The sequence below is a fragment of the Lactuca virosa genome, chromosome 3, assembly GCF_052849685.1.
Source record: "Lactuca virosa cultivar CGN04683 chromosome 3, Lactuca_virosa_CGN04683_v6, whole genome shotgun sequence".
Classification (NCBI taxonomy): Eukaryota; Viridiplantae; Streptophyta; class Magnoliopsida; order Asterales; family Asteraceae; genus Lactuca; species Lactuca virosa.
Window position 1 is genome coordinate 327501085 of NC_136428.1, and position 6603 is coordinate 327507687.

Here is a 6603-nt window from a genome sequence, read left to right on the forward strand (position 1 = left end):
ATTCTTATAATCCTAAACAAGTCTCATGCAACATGCATGTCTTACCCTTGTGAAAGTCAAACCTACTATAATGGAGAGTGATCAATGGAGGAGAGTGCAACAATTTCTTTGATTTCCAACTCTTTCATCTTTTGTGCATGAAATGGGTCAAGGTTCTAAGCTCTATGTGGTCTCTCATTCCCTAATTAACTTATAGACATATAGAGGTTGACTTTCAAAGTCCAAGATATATATATATATATATATATATATATATATATATATATATATATATATATATATATATATATAGAGAGAGAGAGAGAGAGAGAGAGAGATAGAGAGAGAGATGGGGACGTGAGAGAGGGAAGAGAGGGCATGCATGGTCGGCCGATTCTTTTGAATTTTAGAACTCCGGAAAATTGCGTTTAAAGATTTGCGTTTAATTGGTCTGAAACGTCCGATTTTTCGAGTTTTGAAAATATTTTAACTAAAAATATTCTGAGTGTGAAATCAAATATTAGACCATAGTTTGAGTCCAAAAATGCTCTTGAAATTTAACTTTGAGGTGTGCAAGTGCCTCAATGGATTAAAACGGTTTATGTAGTTCTGGTAAAATCAGTGTTATACCGGTTTGGTTTCTTATAACAATCGGATATTTCGCATACGCACTCCATTATGGATGTTCTTTATATTTTCATATTCAGGTGAATATGAACTACGATACGAGAGTGCTTGTTTCGCTCACAAACGCTTAATACGAAATTTCTGTTTTTCAGACGTATTAGCAAGGGTTACAATTTGTGTTTATGATTTGTAACATCCTGTTTCGGATCGTTCTGTGATATAAGGCTCGTGGGTCTTAATCCGAGTATGGATTGGTTTGAGGCTTTAAAGAATAAAGGTTTAGACCTTTTTGGATGCTGGTAAGGTAGGTTGTGTGATAAAAGAGTTCGGTTTGTGCTTTAGAGCCCAAGGTTATCGGTAAAGGCGTTGGTTCGGGTCTTTCATGAATTTTGGATCTGAGTTCGAGTGCGTTTCAGGAAAAATAAAGTTGATAGAAATTTAGGGCTTCTCGTTTCCTTTTCGTGGATATCAAGAACGTAAAAAACGGAGTTATAACGAAGAAGTTATGACCATTTGAAGTTAGAAGGGTTTTGGGTCGAACCGGGTATACGGGGCGTACTAGATGGGAACACATGGCGTTCAAGCGAAAAGTGTCGCGGGTCAAGATAGGAACGTCGGGCGTTCGCTGAGCTGCATCGTAGACTCGTTTTCAGGGTTTGGCCCCTTTATAAGCATCATTATGGACCCAAACCTCTTCCATTCTTCAGCCTCCGTCGTCTCTAACCCTAAGAACAAAACCCTAGCATCCAATTCAGTGATTGTTGAGCTTTTTTGGTGATTTAGAGGGTTTTTGGATCTTGTTATGGAAGAAGGAGTTTCTTGAGGAAGCATTTCTTGGCTTAGAGCTTGTGGATCCAAGCCCTAATCATATTGATCTCGCTCCACAAAGTATAAAGTTTGAATCTTGGTGGCTTTCTCGTGTGGATCTAGTTGGGTTATGACTTGTTATGTTTTGGACCTTGAAGAAGAATGAATTTGGTGATCAAGCTATTGTTGGAGTAAAGCTTCTAGATCCAGAACCTTTATCAACTTTGCAAGCTACTCGAGGTATAAAGTTTCTATCTTGATGAATCATGTGTTTGATCTAGCTAGTTTTGGGTTTTATGTGCTTTTTGTCCCAAATCTTTGGTCTTTATGAGTATGGGCTACTCTAGACCATTTGACTTGTACCTTCTGAGGTTTTTGAGTGCTCTAAGTCATAAAAATGTGATCTTGGTCCATTCCTCCTATCCATGCAAAGGATTATGAAGTTTGGGTTTTTGTGTTAAAAGTTAGGGTTTGGGTTTGAGTACATTTAGCCATGACAAGGCATAAAGTTGGGAGCTTTTATGTTGTAAAATTCCTTCTTGGACCAAATCTGAGTGTTGAGTGAAAGGACTTAAGGAGTTAAGGACTAAATATGTGTTATTGGCTTCTTTATGGAGTTAGAGTGCTTGAAATCATGTTTGGGCCCCTTTGAGCCATGCTAAGGCTTAAAGCCTTCGACTTTATGGATTAATTCATTATTATGGGATACTTGTAAGGTGTTGGACGTTAGACTTAATGGAATAAGTACAAGAATTGGAATTTCGCCGGAAATGTCGTGCGTAATCCCTAGGAACGCAGCGCGTTCCGGCTTGAGTCCCCGTCAAGCGATTCGACGACGAACGTCGTGCGTTCCGCCCATGAACGACGCGCGTTCTTCTGATCCGTGGAGTTTTGGGCTTTGGACTTGGACTTCTTCTTGAGATTGGGCTTTGTTGTTTTTGGCCTTGTTGGACTTGCCTTGTTGGGTTGCCCTATTGGGCATAGGGAGTTCTTGAGTTGGGCCTTAGTGGGCCTATTTGGGTTTGGGCCTTAGAGGGCCTGTTTAGATTGGGCCTTGTGTTTTGGGTATAACCCTGAATGTTATTTGAGAATGATCTTGTTCGGCTCAGTGTGTGGAGTCGTTGTGCAACGGACACGAGTGTACGATTTTCTATCCATCGACTAAGGTGAGTGTTCTTACTATACTTACCTGTGTGGTGATGCATGTATTGACCGGTGGGTCTTATTTGTATTATTGAACGAAGGGTCTTATTTGGTGATAATGAGATATGTGTTATTATGCATTCTGTCTTTGTGACTTATGTTGTTATATAATTCTGTGTATATATTGAGTTATGACCGGACGCTCCATACCGAGACGTGAGACCGGAGGTTCTTCACTGAGACACATGAACGAAGGTCCCTTATCGAGATTAGCCATGAGAGGCTAATTATTTGTGTATGTGGTATTTTGGGGAACTTACTAAGCTTCGTGCTTACAGTGTTGATTTAAATGTGTTTCGTGTACTTTTGTAGATTCTAGGAAGGTGGATGCATGATTGTACACATTCGCCGGCCTATGATGTGTTGTGGATTTTGGGATACTCTGATATTGTTTTCATAATGACTTATAATTCTGCGATGACTTGGATTTATGAATAATGTTTGGTGAAATAAAAATGAAAAAATTGTTTCCAAATTTGAGGTGTTACAATTTGGTATCAGAGCCTTGGTTTGAGGGATTCGAGCACACCCCCGGGTATGTCTGGACTCAAACTGAGGATTTGATAACTTTTCAAAAGAAATGATTTTTTTCATCACACGATTTTCCAAGGAAATTATGAGTTCTGAAAGCAGGTCCCAAGCAGTGTGTACAATCAGCCGGAGCCTGAGCGGTGATTTCCCAAAATACCTTTACTTGATTATGTGTTGTGATGAGTTTTTATTATGGGTTGATAGAATTTCATGCTACTCTAGGGCTAGGAATCTGCTCAGTAGTGCATGCTAGTGTTCCTGCTTAGGAGAGATGCATTTATGCCTGTTATGTGAGCTGGTAGTGTTGCATGCTTATGTTTAGTGATCTCCAGGGGTTGTGAGGTAGGATTGCTTGAGGTCGATGATGCATTTTGTGTTGTGGTTAGAGCAGTTAGGGTTGTATGCCAGTCTGGTTCCATGTGTTGGTTTGGATAGGTTGTTAGGTTATATGCTGATAGAGGTTGCTTAATGCCTGAATGCTGCTTGCTTTGTGCTTTTACAGACTTCCATTAACACCGACCAACTATTAACTGAATACGTTAAGTTACATGTTTCATGGAGTAGATAATTTTAGAAGGTTAGATTAGCTCTATTGCGCAACTCTCGGGTGAGCCTAGTCGTTGTAGGGCAGGATCTTGCAGTCGAAGAATTATCTAGTGCATGTAGCATGTAATTGTATTCGAGTAGTAGTTAGTAGGTATTAATAGGAGTTCCTTTTGCAGCTGATGGCGGAGAAAGGAGTGAAGGGAATCCTAGGAGAACCTAGGGAGTATTTTCAGTCCGATGAGTGTGTTGTTTAGAGGTGAGTAATCGTTGGGGAGCAGGTATGTGGATTTGGATTGGTCGATAGTGGAGTTGAGTAGCTACTTAGAAAATCTGGAACGGTTCTTGAGGAAAGTATGGATAGATGTGGAAGATAGTATTAGGCCCATACTACTGAAAGCAGAGGATCCATACTCGAATCGAGGAAAATTCTCGAGTTTGTAAGTAGCAGGTTGAGGGAAGACAACATGGTTTGGGTACCATGATTCGTGGCAGAGTGTGTTTCTGTCTTTACCAGTTATCCGACAGTGGTTGTTCAGACTGAAAATGGGTCTGGTGATTGTTGGGCCCGAGGGCCATGTCGTTCTGGTTGAATGGAGTAGGCCTTGCGAGAAAAATTGAGTTTAGGTCCTGAGGGATTTGACTGGTAAGGTGCCAGTTTGAGTCGCAGGACTCAAAAAGGAAGTGGATGTGATGACCTGTTGAGGATTGTAGTCTGAGTTGAGTGATCGGCCTATGGTTTGTGATGCCATTTTCTAGGACGAGGATTATATTATTCCAGCTTTTTCATATTGGAAGGAAGGGTGAGTGAGCTTCTGATTTCAAAATTTGGAGGTAGACCTCGTGGGGTACCAGATAGTTGCGGTATTTGAACCAAAGGATTATGTGGTATGACTGCCTTGAGGTATTTCTTATGTTGTAAGAGAGTCATCAAAGGGGACTGTGATAGATGAGGACAAGGATATAACTTATTTGAGCATAGTGAGGCGTATTCTAGCAATTGTTTCATGTAATCAGGAGGAGTATATCAGAACGAATAATCTCGTTGTCTATGTTGTGAATCGACTGTGAGAGTGAGGTCTCCTGTTTCTATATCAATTCTTGCGATGGGGTGTTGGTTGATGATTCAGAGAATGAAGTGTGAGATAGTCCATTATACCCAGATCAAGAGTTGGTGCTATTTTTGGATTGCTGAAATATCTGCTTGTGTAGCTGTATGAGATTCTTGGTGATTGGGGGAAGTCACGTTGGGCAGTTTCCGAGGTCTCTATCTAAGATTCAAAATGCTTGGAGTTTATTGGTAAGTATATGGAAGGTCAATGAGTGTTGTGTGGAACGATCTAAGATTCGGGTATGGTATATGTGGTGAGCCATTTTTGAAGTTCGGTCCGTTTGGAATGCCAATTGGTGGTAGTTCGAACCCTAAGTGGGGAAGAACTGGGTATTCTGTTGGAAGGATCATCGGCATGTTCGAGTTGCGGCTTCAGAAAACTGGGTTGTAGGGATCTACAGTCCGGGTATTTGAGACTTGGGTCTAGTTATGGTCAAGGTGAGGTGCAGAATGAGATGATGCATGTTGTATGTGCACAGGAATGAAGGAGCATCTGCACGACAGGTAGCCGTTGGTCAGGGAGTTTGTTATGGTCAATGTTTCTTTTGGGTTCGCCAATGTTCGAGTTTGTTGGATAAGGTGTCTAAGTCCATAACTATATCTGGTATGTACTCGACCCGATTTGGCATGGTCCATTTGGGTTGCATGGCATCACAACAATTGGATAGACAAAATGAGAAAAGGACACTTATGATTTATTAATATATTATAAGTTATAATATATTAATATGAAATCATATTATTTGATTAGTATTGATCAAAAATTAATTTGGAATTAATTTTGTGATCAAAGGAGACTAATTAAATACATAGGGATTGATTATGTAAATCATTCATTCTTGTATAGTGAGCTTATGATCCATGATTGACTAGATTGGGCTAAGTCTCATTGGGTGCTCCATGGATGCTCCATGGAGGTTAAAACCCATGGGTCATGGAGGAAATGAAAAACCATGCATATTAGGGTTTACATGGTGTAACCCTACATGTGGCACACTATATATAGAACCCAATGGCTAGCAAAATTCGAAACTACTAATGAAGGAGGGCTAGCCGATTTTGTGCTCAAGTGTACTTCTCTCAAGTTATTCCAAGTGTTGTGGTGTTTTGTGAAGCATTTGAGGCATCACATTGCGGGTGCTAGGCTCATAAGGTCTTAAGGAACTCAAGCAACAAGAAAGGTATGTCATTCTACTAGATTTTATATTACATGTACCCTAATCACATGCTAGTTAGGATGAGAACCTTGGAAAAATCAAATTTGCATGTATATTAGAGAAAACATAGATCCAAGGTTTCTAGGGTTGCATGTAAACCATAGGAGTGTTAGAATGCTCAAAACTCATCAGTGGTATCAAAGCCTAGGCTTGTTTTTATTATAGTTTATCCAAATTGCTGAAAAAAGTCAAATTTTTGCTCACTGTTCAGTGAACTCGGCGAGTCCATGGGGGGACTCGACGAGTCCAAGTGAAAACTCATCCTACTCGTCGAGTATGAGGCCCTGTGTGCAGATTTTCGAGTTTTGTTGCTGGAATTGGACTTGAATCATTACCCAAAACTGTTTTGGACTTATAAAATATGTTTTTGAGGTGGTAATGATTATGCTAATCCATTTTTAAAGGTTATTATCAAAGTTTCAAGTTTTATATATGCTTATGTAATTCTTGAAAATTGTTGATATGAATGTCCATGCTTATGAGTTTGGTAGATCATAGGAATTATTTGCAAATTGTTTGTTAGTGTAATTCTTGATCTAAATGCAAATTAAAGGACTCCATAACTTGTCCTCAAGTTATGGAATT